The following is a 19,532-nucleotide window of genomic DNA, read 5'->3' as shown; positions in this document are numbered from 1 at the left end:
TTTGTCTGTAATGTTTTTTCATTCTGTGTCGGACCCCAGTAAGACTAGCTTGGCATCGGCTAATGGGGATCCTAATAAATCAAATACCAAAAATCATAATTCCACCACCTTTACTCGCAATGAATAAGGTCAAGTGAACCTGCTGGTTCCAAGTGGAAAAAGCATCAATTTTTTTCCCGGTGGAAATAACACCATTCTCCATGCACTGTAATTTATCTATTGATAAGAGCTATTGATAAGAGCTATTGATAAGAGCTAGGTAAATGAGTAATCTGTTTGGAGAAGGGGATTGTAAATACACATAGCAGTTGTTTTAAATGATTTCTCCTTATGTTGCCTGGAGACGAATGTGAAAACCAGCCGTATGGAAGCAAACTGAATATCGTATCAACAGGAAGTGTATTACAGCCTCTTTTCCACAGTGAAGTAGGATATAAATAGCTGTTGCCGTTATTCTGAATTCTAAATGTGTGGCTTCATAATTTGCGTGGATGAAATTTGGAGACCCAAGCTATAGGCTTCTGTAGGGCTGAACTTGCTGAGGTGATGTATGTGCTGTAGAATGTTTTGTTATATGCCCAGGCTTTTCTACATTTTATTTTACAATTTGTAGCATGTTAGATATTAGCCACTATCAGGAGCCACCGTCAATAATACCCACGTTCATTTATTTATGCATCATTCCATTCCGTTTACTTTTCTTTCCTCTGTCACATCTGTGTAAGTTGTCCCAGAGGGTGTCAAGCATTAATGAATCATATTAGGCTAACGTTGTGCAATAATCTGGGACATGTAGGCTATTTGAATCATTTTGGAATAGTACAGTATTCAGTGCTTAAAAGTTCTCCAAACCGTTTTTTTTTATTTTTTATTTATACACACATTCCTAACCCTAAAATTTGCCAAAATAATCAACAAGATCATAGTATTTTTTATTATCTATCAGTTGGTGCTGAAACAGAGACCAAGATGCATAGATGGCTTTCTTTCACTGATCTCTATAACCTGACCCCATTCTCTCAATATATTCTATTGAGCATGTCACCAAAATTCTAATTAAAGGTACACTGTATTTAAAGGAATGGCTTAAGATAAATGTACTGAAAACCCCATCTAATGAAAACTCCATGACAAAATCCGTTGGCCAGAAAGTGGGAGGGTTTTCAGTGGTTGAATGAAATTCATTCCGAGCGCACAAGGTAGCCACACCTGCAGAGTGCGTTACGGGGCTGAATAAGGTACATGTAAGTCTGAATACCAAACACTGAGAGGTGTGTAGGAAAAGCATACATTACTACATCTAGATCAGGTCCATAGCAACCAGGAAATGGATTCACACTAGACAACTATCGCAAAATATTGCTTTGTATATTGCAAATGTTGTTGACCTTTCAACTAGCAATTGTAACTCAGTCTTGGCTGGAAGCTGCCACAATAACTCATAGTTTTTTCTTCAGAGCTTCATTAATCCTCCTACTACGTGTTGATTGTGCTGAGATCTCAGAAAGGAACAGTGCTTTCTTCATTACATAACCTGAAGGCTTTACTGATGTGGAAGTATTTTGAACATGTATTCCATACTTCTTATCTTTTAATCAATATGTTTTGATAAAGATTATCACTCGAACTAACCATGTGATTCATATCTTTAGTATTTTGTGGTGTCATCGTGAATCATGAATTACCTTTCTAGACCAATACTCAAAGGTCTCAGAACAGTCAGGACGGAAGATTCGATTGACCCCAAGTCTGCCTAAAATTCCCCAATTCGATTCACAATGTGTTCATGATGCTTGATTTGGTTTTTGTATGTTTTAGGGCTTGCTGGGCTGGTTTGAAAACAATAACTCCTTACCCATATATTTTGGGATGCTCAAAACCATCAGTTATACCGTTAATTGGAGCATGTCATCATCAAAGTCCTGTTCTGGGCATTCATCTTCTCGTAGTGGGCATTTGGCGTTAATCTGACACCTTCGTAGCAAACGGTTTGATCTGGGGCCCAGCTCCTGCTCCCAGCTGCCTCCCAGAGCTCATAAAAGGGAGAAGAGAAGAGAGAGAGAATGGGAGTAATTGTGAAGTCTTTTCCCCTCCTCCTCAGCTCAGGGTCACGTTTTGGTTAGAAATTGATGCGAGGCAGTTGCCTTCCACATAAGGTACTCTTGCGACATGGCTTCTGTGTTAGAAGTCCATATGTTGCCGCAACACTAAAGGCCAAATAAAGAAACCGATCACATTTATGGCGGGAAATATGATAATGATCTGATATTCGTGAAGTGTCATTTCACTATTAAATAGTTCCTTTTTAGGGTATACTTAAAGTGTGATTGTGGATCATTGCGAAAATAATGTGTTTCATGCGACTGAGTTTCTCATCTTCTTTGTCAGATAGGAATAACACTTTCTTTCAAAACAATAATGAGATTTCTTTGGTAAGAAGATGACATGGGAGGAGAATTGATGCTACCTGGAGACAACAAATGAGAGTAAATTGAGTTAATGAAGAAACAATTACAGAAGCCAAGTGGAAATATTTATGCTTCTTTCTTCAGCAACCCAACAAATGATGATTATTCAGTGTAGGTGGAAGATTCACTCCCCTCCTCACTGATGATTCAGTCATAGCTTCCAGAGTCGTACACACAAATAAACCCATTTAGTCTAATATAAATAATAACTACTGGTGACTAATTGGCAATTTCTGGCATCAGAACACAAATAAGTTATTTCCAGTCAGAGATGATTCATGCTTTTGTGACGTTACATACTACATGAGTGTTTGTGTCTGCCTTCACGTTAACTATGTGCTTGATTTATCCACAAATAAATATGGGGTCTGACACTGAATTTGACCAACAAGACACAATTAGAATAAGCAGTACTAAACTAAGGTTAGCCATGTGTTGGCAAAAACATATGTCCAAGTCAAGAAAGCTTACCAGCAGCCAGCAACACTTGCTGCACTGGTGGCCTGTTTGCCAATGCTTTTTCAAAGCCATTTTCAGATACTCCAGTGAGTGTAATTTGCTCAAAGTTATCTGTTAGGTCCCTCAGTCGAGCAGTGAATTTCAAACACAGATTCAACCACAAAGACCAGGGATGTTTTCCGATGACTCACAAAGAAGGGCACCTATTGGTAAAAAAGTAATGAATTACACTTTGGATGGTGTATTAATACACCCAGTCACTACAAAGATACTGGCAACCATCCTAACTCAGTTTCACAATGAGGCCAATGGTGACTTTAAAACAGTTACAGAGTTTAATCGCTAAGATAGGAGAAAACTGAGGACGGATCAACATTGTAGTTATTCCACCATACTAACCCACCGGAAAATAAGCCTGTACAGAATAAAAAATATACTCCAATAAGTCACTAAAGCAAAACTGCAAAAAATGTGTCAAAGAAATTAACTTTGGCCGTGTCTAGACTTGACAGTACATGCAGCTTTAGAGTTCTGATCATGGAAGTTAGAAAGCTTCATGTGTATACACCACATTTAAATGTGCAGTGTCAACAGTGTGTCCGGATTAGAGGTCGACCGATTATGATTTTTCAACGCCGATACCGATACCGATTATTGGAGGACAAAAAAAGCAGATACCGATTAAATCAAATCAAATCAAATGTATTTATATAGCCCATCGTACATCAGCTGATATCTCAAAGTGCTGTACAGAAACCCAGCCTAAAACCCCAAACAGCAAGCAATGCAGGTGTAGAAGCATTAATCGGCCGATTTTTTAAATGTATTTGTAATAATGACATTTACAACTATACTGAATGCACACTTATTTTAACTTAATATAATACATTAATAAAATAAATGGAGCCTCAAATAAATAATGTCACATGTTCAATTTGGTTTAAATAATGCAAAAACAAAGTGTTGGAGAAGAAAGTAAAAGTGCAATATGTGCCATGTAAGAAAGCTAACATTTAAGTTCCTTGCTCAGAACATGAGAACATATGAAAGCGGGTGGTTCCTTTTAACATGAGTCTTCAATATTCCCAGGTAAAACTATTTCTCTCTATACCATTTGTATTTCATTAACCTTTGACTATTGGATGTTCTTATTACCACTTTAGTATTGCCAGTGTAACCGTACAGCTTCCGTCCCTCTCCTTGCCCCTACCTGGGCTCGAACCAGGAACACAATGACAACAGCCACCCTTGAAGCAGCGTTACCCATGCAGAGCAAGGGGAACAACTACTCCATGTCTCAGAGCGAGTGACGATTGAAACACTATTAGCGCGCACCCCGCTAACTAGCTAGCCATTTCACATCACATCGTTACACCAGCCTAATCTCGGGAGTTGATAGGCTTGAAGTCAAAAACAGCAGAGCTGCTGGCAAAACGCACGAAAGTGCTGTTTGAATGAATGCTTATGAGCCTATTGCTGCCTACCATCGCTCAGTCAGACTGCTCTATCAAATCATAGACTTAATTATAACGTAATAACACACAGAAATGCGAGCCTTGGGTCATTAATATGGTCGAATCCGGAAACTATCATTTTGAAAACAATACGTTTATTCTTTCAGTGAAATACGGAACCGTTCCGTATTTTATCTAACGGGTGGTATCCATCAATCTAAATATTCCTGTTACATTGCACAACCTTCAATGTTATGTTATAATTACGTAAAATTCTGGCAAATTAGTCCGCAATGAGCCAGGCGGCCCAAAATGTTGCATATACCCTGACTCTGCGTGCAATGAACGCAAGAGAAGTGACACAATTTCACCTGGTTAATATTGCCTGCTAACCTGGATTTCTTTTAGCTAAATATGCAGGTTTAAAAATATATACTTCTGTGTATTGATTTTAAGAAAGGCATTGGTGTTTATGGTTACGACAGTCCTTTTTCGCGAATGCGCACTGCATCGATTATATGCAACGCAGGACACGCTAGATAAACTAGTAATATCATCAACCATGTGTAGTTATAACTAGTGATTATGATTGATTAAGTTTAATGCTAGCTAGCAACTTACCTTGGCTTCTTACTGCATTCGTGTAACAGGCAGGCTCCTCGTGAGGTGTTGGACTAGTTAACCGTAAGGTTGCAAGATTGAATCCCTGAGCTGACAAGGTAAAAATCTGTCGTTCTGCCCCTGAACAAGGCAGTTAACCCACCATTCCTAGGACGTCATTGGAAATAAGAATTTGTTCTTAACTGACTTGCCTAGTTAAATAAAGATTAAATAAAGGTGTAAAAAAAAAATCTGCAAAATCGGCGTCCAAAAATGACTGATTTCCGATTGTTATGAAAACTTGAAATCGGCCTTAATTAATCGGCCATTCCGATTAATCGGTCGACCTCTAGTCCGGATTCCTTTTTCCTGCACTATTTTCAAATTCCAGTATACAGTTGAAGTCGGAAGTTTACATACACTTAGGTTGGAGTCATGGAGTTTTTCAACCACTCCACAAATTTCTTGTTAACAAACTATAGTTTTGGCAAGTTGGTTATGAAATCTACTTTGTGCATGACACAGGTCATTTTTCCAACAATTGTTACCAGACAGATTATTTCACTGTATCACAATTCCAGTGGCTCAGAAGTTTACATACACTAAGTTGACTGTGCCTTTAAACAGCTTGGAAAATTCCAGAAAATTCTGTCATGGCATTAGAAGCTTCTGATAGGCTAATTGACATAATTTGAGTCAATTGGAGGTGTACCTGTGGATGTATTTTAAGGCCTACCTTCAAACCCAGTGCCTCATTGCATGACATCATGGGAAAATCAAAAGAAATCAGCCAAGACCTCAAACTGTATTTGTAGACTTCCACAAGTCTGGTTCATCCTCGGGAGCAGTTTCCAAACGCCTGAAGGTACCACATTCATCTGTACAAACAGCCATCATACCGCTCAGGAAGGAGACGCGTTCTGTCTCCTAGAGATGAACGTACTTTGGTGCGAAAAGTGCAAATCAATCCCAGAACAACAGCAAAGGACCTTGTGAAGATGCTGGAGGAAACAGGTACAAAAATATCTATATCCACGGTTAAACGAGTCCTATATCGACATAACCTGACAGGCCGCTCAGCAAGGAAGAAGCCACTGCTCAAAAACTCAGGAAGAATTGGCCAAAATTCACCAAACTTATTGTGGGAAGCTTGTGGAAGGCTTCCCAAAACGTTTGATCCAAGTTAAACAATTTAAAGGCAATGCTTCCAAATACTAATTGAGTGTATGGAAACTTCTGACCCACTGGGATTGTGATGAAAGAAACACGCTGTAAAGATCAAGAAGGCCCGCACACTGTTAAAACTCCCAATTCACTGCTTTATTGAAAACGTTTCGATCCAGATCGGATTTTCGTCAGGTCAAACAAACACTTTCCAAAATATACACTTTTCATCTCACATCAACATTACGCACATGACACATTGTGGGTGTGGAAACAAGTAAATTCACTTTTGTGCCGAATCAATCATAATTAATCACAGAGATACATATGGTCAAAAAGGATTATATACATACAAATGGTTTCAAGTTAAAACCTAGGCAACAGTATAAAATATTACGTTGGAAACTGTTGGAATACCCGCCCATATGACGGATGCAGTAAATATAATTCCAGTGACCTATTCCAAAAACAATTTGTGTGTCTCTAATAATTTGATATCAATGAGATGGGCACATGTAGTAGTTACGGAATCTAACATATATTTACAAAATGACCAAGTGGGTGACCAGGAAGGCAAGGAAAATCAAAGTGACATATTCATGTAAGAAATGGTCTGATAGGGCCTCCCAAGTGGCTGAGCGGTCTAAGGCACTGCATCTCAGTGCTAGAGGTGTCACTACAGACTCAGGTTCGATCACGGACTGTATCACAACTGGCCGTGATTGGGAGTCCCATAGGGCGGCGCACAATTAGCACGGCATCGTCCTGGTTAGGGGAGGGTTTGGCCGGGGGAGGCTTTACTTGGCTCATTGCGCTCTAGTGATTCCTTGTGGCGGAACGGGCGCCTGCAGGCTGACCGTGGCTGTCAGTTGAATGGTGTTTCCTCTGACACACTGGTGCAGCTGGCTTCCGGGTGTGTTAAGAATGGTTTGGCGGGTCATGTTTCACAGGATGCATGACTCAACTTTCGCAGCGATGAGAAATGATCTAAATTGGGGAGAAAAAGGGTGTACATAAAACATTTTAAAAAACAACAACACAAAAGCTGATTTCAAACTCTTGGTTCAGACCTTTAGGAAACATGGTGCACAAATGGTGAATCCAATACAATTCTCTTCTCAATAATAGATTATCAGTATCTCCCCCCCTCCTAAGAGTCTTAATGTGTTCGATACCAATGTATTTCAGAGAGCTAATGTTGTGACGAGCCTCCTTGAATTGCGCCGCCACAGGTTTTCTCTGGTCAAGGTTCCTGATATTACTCCTGTGTTCTGCTATCCTTGTTTTCAGAGCTTGTTTGGTAATTCCTACATAGCATAGGCCACAAATACACTTGATCAGAACATGTAATGATGCCCTTAATCTTAATGGCCTTGCCCGTGATAGGGTGATTGAACATTGTGCATTTGTTCATAAAGTTACACTGGGTACATTGGCCACATCTGTAATTACCATCCGGCACATTGTCTAGGAAGGTGCTACATGGCCTCACCACCATTTTACTGATATTGGGGGCGCGTCTGAAGACTGCCCACAGCAAACAAGTTCCTCACTTGCTAGGAACATATTTGCTCCAACGTTATAATAAAAAGGTGTCTCCCGGTCCCAAAACATACGTTTTCTGGAGACTTGTGGGAGGAGTGCTGATGACGTCGCTCACTGTATGTGCTTTCGGTAGCCTGAATGCATCCAGACAGAAATCTGCACACAGTGCATCCCTGACCACCTCCTGAATTGATCAGCCAGATCTGAACACAATCAGACCACAAAGCATATTTGTGCATCTAGACCCATCTTTTCTTCATATTCTGATAACAGAAGTCATATGTAAGTGTCAAGTGTAGACACAACCTTTATGTCCTGAATACAAAGAGTTATGTTTGGGGCAAATCCAACACAACACATCACTGAGTACCACTCTTTATATTTTCAAGCATGGTGGTGGCTGCATCATGTTATGGGTATGCTTGTCAATGGCAAGGACTTGAGAAGTTTTTTTAGGATAAAAAGAAACGGTATAGACCTAAACACAGGCAAAATCCTAGAGGAAAACCTTGTTCAGTCTGCTTTCCAACAGACACTCGAAGACAAATGGCGCCGGAAAAGAAGGTAGACGTTTTACGTGTCCCCAACCGATTGTGTTTTTTTGTTTGTTTATTTGCAACTTATTTTTTACTTATTTTGTAGTGTCTCTTATGACCGAAAATAATATGACCGAAAGTAATGGACATACATAAAATAGTCCAAATTGGTGAAGTTAAATGAAAAAATAAATAATAATTAAAAATACATATAATTAAAAATGGAAAAGTGTTGTGTGTAAATGTATTCACCTCCTTTGCTATGAAGCACCTAAATAAGATCTGGTGCAACCAATTACCTTCAGAAGTCACATAATTAGTTAAATAAAGTCCACCTGTGTGCAATCTAAGTGTCACATGATCTCAGTATATATGTACCTGTTCTGAAAGGCCCCAGAGTCTGCAACACCACTAAGCAAGAGGCACCACCAATCAAACGACACCATGAAGACCAAGGAGCTCTCCAAACAGGTCAGGGACAAAATATCTGAAACTTTGAACATCCTACGGAGCACCATTAAATCCACAATACATTTTTTTTTAAAGAATATGGCACCACAACAAACCTGCCAAGAGAGGGCCGCCCACCAAAACTCATAGACCAGGCAAGGAGGGCATTAATCAGAGAGGCCACAAAGAGACCAAAGGTAACCCTGAAGGAGCTGCAGAGCTGCAGAGCTCCATAGCGGAGATTGGAGTATCTGTCCATTGGGCCACTTTAAGCCGTACACACCACAGACCTGGATTTACGGAAGAGTGGCCAGAAAAAAGCCATTGCTTAAAGAAAAAAAATTCGCCAAAATGCATGTGGGAGACTCACCAAACATGGAGCTCTATGGAAGAAGGTACTCTGGTCAGATGAGAATTTATGTTTTTAATCAGCAGGGACTGGAAACTGTTCAGAATTGAAGGAATAATGGATGGCACTAAATACAGGGAAAATCTTGAGGGAAACCTTTTTCAGTCTTCCAGAGATTTGAGACTGGGACAGAGGTTCCTCTTCCAGCAGTACAATGACCCTAAGCATACTGCTAAAGCAACACTTGAGAGGTTTAAGGGGAAACATGTAAATGTCTTGCAATGGCCTAGTCAAACCCCAGACCTCAATCTGTGGTATGACTTAAAGATTGCTGTACACCAGCGGAACCCATCCAACTTGAAGGAGCTGGAACAGTTTTGCCTTAAAGAATGGGCTAAAATCCCAGTGGCTAGATGCGCTAAGCCCAAGAGGCATGCAGCTGTAATTGCTGCAGAAGGTGGTTCTAAACCTAAGTATAGACTTTTTTATCTTATTTCTTGTTTGTTTCACAATAAAATGTATTTTGCATCTTCAAAGTGATAGGCATGTTGTCTAAATCAAATGATACAAACCTCCAAAAAAATCAATTTTAATTCCAGGTTGTAAGGCAACAAAATAGGACAAATGCAGAGGGGGTGAATACTTTCCCAAGCCACTGTACTGTATGTGAGAATGCTATTTATTGACTACAGCTCAGTGTTCAATCCCATAGTGCCCTCAAAGCTCATCAATAAGCTGAGGACCTAAACACCTCCCTCTGTAACTGGATCCTGGACTTCCTGACGGCCGCCCCCAGATGGTAAGGGTAGATAACAACACATCCAACAGGCTGATCCTCAACACAGGGGCCCCTCAGGGGTGCATGCTCAGTCCCCTCCTGTACTCCCTGTTCACTCATGACTGCACGGCCAGGCACGACTCCAACACCATCATTAAGTTTGCCGATGACACAACAGTGGTAGGCCTGATCACCGACAACGACGAGACAGCCTATTGGGAGGAGGTCAGAGAACTGGCCGTGTGGTGCCAGGACAACAACCTCTCCCTCAATGTGATCAAGACAAAGGAGATGATTGTGGAGTACAGTAAAAAGAGGACCGAGCACGCCCCCATTCTCATCGACAGAGCTGCGGTGGAGCAGGTTGAGAGTTCCTTGGTGTCCACATAACCAACAAACTATCATGGTCCAAGCACACCAAGACAGTCATGAAGAGGGCACGACAAAACCTATTCCCCCTCAGGAGACTGTAAATATTTGGCATGTGTCCTCGGTTTCTCAAAATGTTCTACAGCTGCACCATCGAGAGCATGGTTGCATCACTGCCTGGTATGGCAACTGCTCGGGCTACAGAGGGTAGTGCGACCGGCCCAGTACATCACTGGGGCCAAGCTTCCTGCCATTCAGGACCTCTATACCAGGCGGTATCAGAGGAAGGCCCTAAAAATTGTCAGAGACTCCAGCCACCCTAGTCATAGACTGTTCTCTCTGCTACCGCACAGCAAGCGGTACCGGAGCGCCAAGTCTAGGTCCAAGAGGCTTCTAAACAGCTTCTACCCCCAAGCCATAGGACTCCTGAACACCTAATCAATTGGCTACCCAGACTATTTGCATTGCCCCCCCCCCCCCCCTCTTTTACACCGCTGCTACTCTCTGTTGTTATCATCTATGCATAGTCACCTTAATAACTCTACTTACATGTACATATTACCTCAACTAACCGGTGCCCCCACACATTAACTCTGTACAGGTACCCCCCTGTATATAGTCTCACTATTGTTATTTTACTGCTGCTTTTTAATTACTTGTTACTTTTCTTTCTCATTCTTATCTGTATTTTTGTATACTGCATTGTTGGTTAGGGGCTCGTAAGTAAGCATTTCACTGTTATATTTTGCGCTTGTGACTAATACAATTTTATTTTATTTTAAATGTACCTTTCAGCAGGACAATAACCTAAAACACATGGACAAATATACACCGGAGTTGCTTACCAAGGCATCATTGAATGTTCCTGAGTGACCTGGTTACAGTTTTGACTTTTAAACTAGCTTGAAAATCTATGGCAAGATATGAAAATGTCTGTCTAGCAATGATCAACAACCAACTTGACAGAGTTTGAAGAATAAAAAATAAAAAAAGTGCAAATATTGTACGATCAGGTATGCAAAGTTCCTAGAGACTTACCAAGAAAGACTCAATAGCTGCCAAAGGTGATTCTAACGTTGACTGAGATATTTCTGTATTTCATTTTCAACAAATTTGCAAAAACTTATAAAAACATGTTTTCACTTTGTCATTATCGGGTATTGTGTGGAGATGGGCGAAAAAAGAATATTAAATCCATTTTGAATTCAGGCTGTGACACAACAAAATGTGGAATAAGTCAAGGGGCATGAATACCTTCTGAAAGCAATGTATATAGAGGTATCACTTCAACTAAGAATGAGAAATGTGTGGATTGAGGGATTGAGAGGAAAAACACGCTACATAAATGTTAAAGGGGAAAGAATACAACCCTTGGGTTTTCCATGCTGTCAATGCCCTCACTACCAGACCATCTTCACTGTCTGAACCCTCACTGTGTGTTACATCTTGCCCTGGGGTGAGGCAGCCTTTAGCACAGTGCCACTTTAGGAGAGAGATGCTTTCAGTGAGGCAGGGGGCTGCTGCTGCTGCTGTTGCATGCTGTTTTTATCCCTACACAGCCTCATTAATGCTGGCTGCTGCACACAGAGCCAAAGTGACCAGCTGGAGACCAGCAGCATCATGGTCTTTTGGGTTCAGTTGTGTGCGTCACCAGATGAAAATACACAAGATGGTAGGTTCAAAACACGACACTCGGCAACGACAGTTCGTTGATGTATTTTCTCCATTCGAAGAATTAAGGCAGTGCATTTCACATTTTCAATACAAACAGATGCAACTGTTGAGTTGTTGTTTTATTGAAGACCCCTGCTCTCATGTCAGACTTCATAATCAGTTTCAAAAGCTTTACTAAAAGGATAGCCAAGTAAATTGTGATATCGAAGTGCTATTAAGTGCTACACAGCCACTTGACCCTGACCATGGTACATTATTCTGTTTTAAATAAGTTGTTGTGCACTGATTATAATTTGTGTAATCTTAAAAGATACATTCACAAAATTACCATGCTCAATTAAATTAGAGTTTCTGTCTTTTATCTCACATCGGTCTCCCTCCCTGCTGAGATCCTTCCTTGGATTCCTCATTATGAGTTGGGTTAATTAGCCCAGTGCCAGTGAAGAGCTTCTTAGGGAATCCATTTACCCATTACTCCAAACCCACGCTGTGCCTCTCTCCGCCCTCCCAAGTAGCTACAGACAGTAGGGGAGGTGTATGTCAGGTCATGTGGGGTGGGGACACAGTATATTTCAGTCACATATTTGGTTTTAACATCATGTTTCTTTGGGTTGAGGTCTCTGTCAGTGTGAGACACAAAGCTTGTTAGCTTCCTGATCAAAATGCCATTAGAATAACTGGAGTGCTGAAATTCCCACAGCCCGTAATAGTTGCCCATCAGAGAGAATTCTTACCAAAGAAAGGCAATTATGAAGGGAATTAGCAATCTTTCATCCATAGCTTAGAAATTTCACTGAAATACAAATTCATTTGCAGTGCTTCATCTTTAAAGGTACATTTTGTTGGATTTTTACAGGACGTTTTTCACAGGGTGGTGTCAGCATAACGATTTAGACATTCTCACTTCCACTTCAAAACAGTGATGGATACTGTATATGATTTGTTTTCCCCTCTAATGGCATTTTTGCCAATGGCCTGACACCTTACATTAGAGTGGTCTTACACAAGTGCAACATCCAAAGAACATCTTACATAAGAACTTGTTGATTTTGGGGGCATTTAAAAATAGAAGCACTACCACATAAATAAGTAAGTGCATTACATGCTTGCATGATAAACAGTGATCATTTCCTGATAGTTGCATAGCTATATAACCACTGTAATGTAAAGTGCTACCTTGACCACTGCTTGTCAAGGCAGTTAAACACCATGTGTGAATGACACGAGCAGTCTCTCACAGGAGCTTATAATCACAAAGAAGAAAATTGAGATTTTGGCCGACAAGGGTGACAAAGCTTCTGACGCATTGGATCGCTTTTTATACATCCTGATATTTTATAAAGCGTCGAGGCAAATATAATTCATGAAGCACAGAGAGAGAGAGAGAGAGAGTCCCTTGCCAATCTTCAGTACCTTATACAATTTTACCATATTTTGGCAATGCTTTTGGTGTGGAATGAACATTTAGTAGCCTGCATAGGGAAATAAGTTCTACTGTAATGCAAAACAATCTCCAACAAAAGTCCAAACAAATAGCCATAAAAAACCTTTCTACATGTGCTACATCAGTACTGGTGTTTTTTGTTTGTCAGAACAAACATAGGCTTGAACATATAAAGCCTAATTAGATGAAATAATCATATTAGAAGATATTGGGGCATTGATTACATTATTTAGGGAGGGAACCGAGCAGCTGTATTTCAATATAGCACATCTGTGTGTAAAATCATTAAATATTCAGTGTGGAATTGGAAATGTGTATATATAGTATTCACAGGTCAGTGACGCCAACCTAAAAACACCTAGTGAGCACAACTACCCCAGTACGTCATTCACACATGCTAAACTCGACAGGTCCAGAAATAAAACCAAGACATCTGACAGCATGGTGAAGATACTGAGAATGTTGAGGCTTCTGTTAATTTAGTATTTCTGAAACCTATGTCATCATTAGCATGGTAATCACAGACGCAGATGGCCACCATCCATAACCTTGATTCTGTAGCCAATATCTCAGTTGTCTTCCATAACCATTGTACCCTGTTTGAATTGGGTGGGGTTTGGCAGTGACAATGATATCATTGTCACATGTGTAACATGTGGTTTGGCAGAGTCATCATTACCAATAAGCCGCTAAATGCCAAATGCTTGTGCTTGCTGAATTATCTCTTTGGCAGAACGATACTCACCAAAAATGCAAAAAAACATTGGGACCCCAAATATCAGGTCTCTTGGCAGCTAGTCCCTTTCACAAAGGCTTATGCATTGATAATGGATGCATAATAACAGTACAGGAAATCATTCAGTACAAGGTGGCTTAACCCAGGAAAGAGGCTCCCTTCAGGAACAGGGTCCACAAGAGATGAGTCATATCTAATGGATGTGGTCAGGCTTTTCATAGGCTTACAGAATTGTGCTTGGATCATAGACGGGTTGCCTGACAACGTCACGAAAATGATGGGCGCATCGACGGGACAGAAGGCCGTGTGCTGTTATGATTCTGAATGGTCAGATATCTAGCAACAATGACAAAAAGCTGCCATGTGGGGAATCGCAGATGGCTTGTTTCAGCTAGTTGTATCTTGTTCTTGATATACAGATGTACAGTGGCTTGCAAAAGTATTCACCCCCCTTGGCATGTTTCCTATTTTGTTGCCTTACAACCTGGAATTAAAATAGATTTTTTGGGGGGTTGAAGATACAAAATATGTTTTATTGTGAAACAAACAAACAACAAAAACAGAAAACTTAAGTGTGCATATTTATTCACCCCCCCCAAATTCAATACTTTGTAGAGCCACCTTTTGCAGCAATTACAGCTGCAAGTCTTTTGGGGTATGTCTCTATAAGCTTGGCACATCTAGCCACTGGGATTTTTGCCCAATCTTCAAGGTAAAACTGCTCCTTCAAATTCCTTCAAATTGGATGGGTTCCACTGGTGTACAGCAATCTTTAAGTCATACCGTAGCTTCTCAATTGGATTGAGGTCTGGGCTTTGACTAGGTCATTCCAAGACATTTAAATGTTTCACCTTAAACCACTCGAGTGTAGCTTTAGCAGTATGCTTAGGGTCATTGTCCTGCTGGAAGGTGAACCTCCGTACCAGTCTCAAATCTCTGGAAGACTGAAACAGGTTTCCCTCAAGAATTTCCCTGTAGTTTCCCAGTCCCTGCCGATGAAAAACACAGATGTTCTCTGGGTGATGAGAGGTGATGGGCTAGCGTTTTCCTTGATGGCCAGAAAGTCTGACCAGAGTACCTTCTTCCATATGTTTAGGGAGTCTCCCACATGCCCTTTGGCGAACACCAAATGTGTTTGCTTATTTTTTTCTTTAAGCAATAGCTTTTTTCTGGCCACTCTTCCGTAAAGTCCAGCTCTGTGGAGTGTATGGCTTAAAGTGGTTCTATGGGCAGATACTCAAATCTCAGCTGTGGAGCTTTGCAGATCCTTCAGGGTTATCTTTGGTCTCTTTGTTGCCTCTCTGATTAATGCCCTCCTTGCCTGGTCCGTGAGTTTTGGTGGGCGGCCCTCTCTTGGCAGGTTTGTTGTTGTGCCATTTTTTTATAATGGATTTAAGGGTAGTTTGTGGGATGTTCAAATTTTCATATTTTTTATAACCCAGCCCTGATCTATACTTCTCCACAATTTTGTCCCTGACCTGTTTGGAGAGCTCCTTCGACTTCATGGTGCCACTTGCTTGGTGGTGCCCCTTGCTTAGTGGTGTTGTAGACTCTGGGGCTTTTCAGAACAGGTGTATATTTACTGAGATCATGTGACAGATCACGTGACACTTAGATTGCACACAGGTGGACTTTATTCAACTAATTATGTGACTTCTGAAGGTAATTGGTTGCACCAGATCTTATTTAGGGGCTTCATAGCAAAGGGGGTGAATACATATGCAGGCACCACTTTTCCGTTTGTAATTTTTTAGGCATTTTTGAAACAAGTATTTTTTTTCATTTTAATTTCCGACTATTTTGTGTATGTCCATTACATGAAATCCAAATAAAAATCTATTTAAATTGCAGGTTGTAATGCAACAAAATAGGAAAAATGCCAAGGGGGATGAATACTTTTGTAAGGCACTGTAGGACCTTAATTTTGAGCCAGTGTGCTACAGCATAAAAATTATCCTGCAGCAACAGAATTACAATTAACAGAATTATAATTAAAGTGGCAATATGTAACATTTTGGGCGACCCTACCAAATTCACATAGAAATGTTAGTCATAGATATATAATTATATTTGAAAGCAAGCCTAAGAAGCGAGAGATATCTTCTATGTGCGCTATTTCTATGTTTCCTGCTCTTAAATTTTGTAGTTGCATCTTTTACTTTCGGTTTTGTAGACCAGCTTCAAACAGCTGAAACAACAATATTTTTGGTCATGGAAAATACATTTAAAAGGGATTTAGATGGTACAATGATTCTCTACATTAGACCAGAATATTTTGTTGCATAAACTGAAATTAGGTGAACTGAGTTTTAGCAACCAGGAAATGGCGGAGTGATTTCTGCATGGTGCTACATTAATGGACATTTTTGTAGGGTTTGATACATTTTTCACAAGGGAAATCAAGTCTCAAATTTCTAAGTAGACATTACAAACATGAAAAGCCTTTTTAAACTTAAAATACACTACAAGTTTTAAATGTCCTGCATTGCATCAAATTAAAATCCAAATATGTCTTGTTTTGAGGTGTTTTGACAGATTGTCACATCTATGATAATATGGATAAAATTTGCTAGCTAGCTAACCACTAACTGTAATGATGCATTTGAGAGACAACAAAGTCTATTGTGCACATTGTATTATGTTTTCAATGAACATTTGTAGACTAAATATAGTTAATGCTGTCAATAATCCTAAAGAGCTGACAGTTGTTTTGCCCCAAAGTTGCGAATGCATCGGTTTTGTTGCTAAACAACCCACCCATCTATTGGGACTCATGGAAAGAAAGTCTGTAAATCATGTTATGCAATTATGAACTCAAATGTATTGATGTGAAAGTTGATTTGTATTTATGTGAACTATTTATGATTACAAAATGTGAAAAACTTAAATAAAGATAATTTGTTTAACAGAGAAAGGCTGTGGTATTAGACGAGACTGTGTAGATCAGGGGTCTCCAACCTTTTCTAGCAATGATCGCGAGCTACACATTTATTTCTAGCTTTTCAAATAGCTACATTCTTCTCTTCTCCCCTGTAACTCTTCCCCACAAATTCTGTTTTATATATTCACAAATATTTTTTTTCTCAGTTGTATTTTTCGTGGTTGTAGATTTTATTCTCAAAATTACAATTGTTCATAGAGAAGCAATGGAATTGGATGTTCTGATTCCATGTCAATGCTTTAAAAAAAATTTAGGGCTGGAAGAACATTTAGATTTTTGTTGTTGATTTTTTCTTTCATTTCACATCTGGTCCTTTAATCACGTATCTAGCGAGTGGGGAATGTTCCATATAATGTGCTGGTCTAGCGATGGTTCTGTACTGCTGTTGCTCATTTCATGGCAAAGCTAGCAAATAACAAATGATAGATACAAATAATAAAAATACTTACTCATGATATACTTCTGCCAGATAAGCCTACTTTGCAGTTAACATTTAATTGAGAAGGTTTTGGGGGAAAATATTTTTGTCAACCCACAAGAAGATTATGACATCAACTGGCTGCACACGGAGTGATGGACAAACGCATTTACCACACAGTCAGACAGGCAATATTGCTGGAAATTAATTGGCAGATATTGTGTTAGGTTTGGCTTTTTAAGCCAGGGGTGGGATAATGTCAAAGTTGCATTGATTAGCTAGTACCTGGGAGCTTGCGTTGTCTAATCAAATCAAATGTTATTGGTCACATACACATATTTAACAGATTTTATTGCGCGTGTAGTAAAATGCTTGTGAGATTTGTTTATGACAGTATTGCCATGTAAATGCGAAAATTGCATGTACTTTCAGAATTGTTTGGTAGCTCGCGATTGACTTGTTGAAGACACCTCTGAACATGTTAATTAACTGAGAGCTGAGAAAGAGCTCCGAATTGAACACACCAGATCTCGCTTTCCTTTGTAATGACTATGAAAGTAGAGTTTATATTGGTAAAGTAGGTGATGAGGCAACTGAGAGACTTGAAATGACCTTACCTTAATGAGTTCATCTGTGGGCTCTTTTGGATGTGTGTTTGTGTGCGCGCGCGTGTGTGCATGCGTGTGTGTTCTCGGAAGGCAATGGGTCTGACAGCACAGCACAGCACTGATTCCGATTCAACATACAAGGACTAAATCATGAAAGGCATTGCCAAGGCATTGACGTTATCGCAAAAGACTTTGCTTCTAACATTCAAAGACTACTCATCAATCACAGCCAAACGTGTTGCTTCTCTAGCACAAAACATCCATCTAGTTAGTAAATACTACGACCACCAGTCCTTGGAATAGCCTTGCCAGGGGAACCACACGGAATGTGTTCTCAAACATTGAACTTGTGAATGTCACCTCTATTTCAAGTGGTTATCTCATTATTCAAAACGTTCATTCATGCAGTGCTTGAAAGGTAATTCCAAGTTAATTCATGCATTCATCATCCCTCATCCCATCTAGCAAATAGAATTCCATAAAGCGGCTGGTACTATGATTCTGGTACCAGAACAGAGTGTGAACATTCACTCACAAACAGGCCATGGAAGACTAGCACTTGAAGAGTGTTGTTCGCTAAATCAAGGACAAATCTCACAACACTGTGGTAGTAGGAGATGACAGAGGCTCGCTTCGTAGGAGACTGCTGCTGATTACTGCTAAATTGTGGTAGTCTCTCTGGCGCTTACAACTGGCGAAGCATCACCCAGGTGGGTGCTGCACATTATGTGGTGGATGTTTCAGCCTACCTACAGAGGAGGAGTAGCTGTGAACTTCAAAAATAGAGGTGCCTGATTGCGGCCTGCCTGATGTATCTCTCTCCCTGGCTGTACCATCGACGCCATCTGCACTCAAACTACACCTTTAGTGAAATGTATCATCATCTAGCATTGGAACACCATCTCTCATTAACTGCATCATCATCAGGGATACCATAAAAATGCCAAATGGTATAGAAATGTATTTTGTATTTTGAAAAGACAAATCACAGCTTTCGAAAGTATCTTGTTACAAAACACATTGAAGTGTAGTTCAGCTCAGTGTAATACAAATTTGTTTTGATAAAAAAATTGCAAGGTACAACTAGCTAGCTACCATTAGCTACTAGCTAGTTAAAGTTCGCGCACAATTATAAAGTCAACAAAATGTTGGGGGTCAGTGATAGGCCTAGATAGAGAATACATGGTTGCTTTATCTCCCTCAAACTTTGGACCTCGAAGACAGTTCTACTGCTTTTTTTCATTGTTCCTTTCTAATCATGGACTGATTTTGAACTGGGACACCAGGTGGATTTAATTAATTATCAGGTAGAACAGAAAATCAGCAGGCTCCGGACCTCGTAAGGTAAGAGTTGAATACCTCTGGACTCTATCTACTATGGGACCAACTGCAACCTTTTTACAATCAACATTGCTAAAATGTATAAAATTAAATGAACCTCCTAATATGTTACCTGTAATGCTCATCTCCTGTAGCCTACTCGTCATCTCCATATGTTTACACTGTATCTAAATTGGATTTGCACTAAACTATTATTTT

The sequence above is a fragment of the Oncorhynchus mykiss genome, chromosome 19, assembly GCF_013265735.2.
Source record: "Oncorhynchus mykiss isolate Arlee chromosome 19, USDA_OmykA_1.1, whole genome shotgun sequence".
NCBI classification, from domain to species: Eukaryota; Metazoa; Chordata; class Actinopteri; order Salmoniformes; family Salmonidae; genus Oncorhynchus; species Oncorhynchus mykiss.
Note: the sequence above shows the minus strand (reverse complement) of the source record.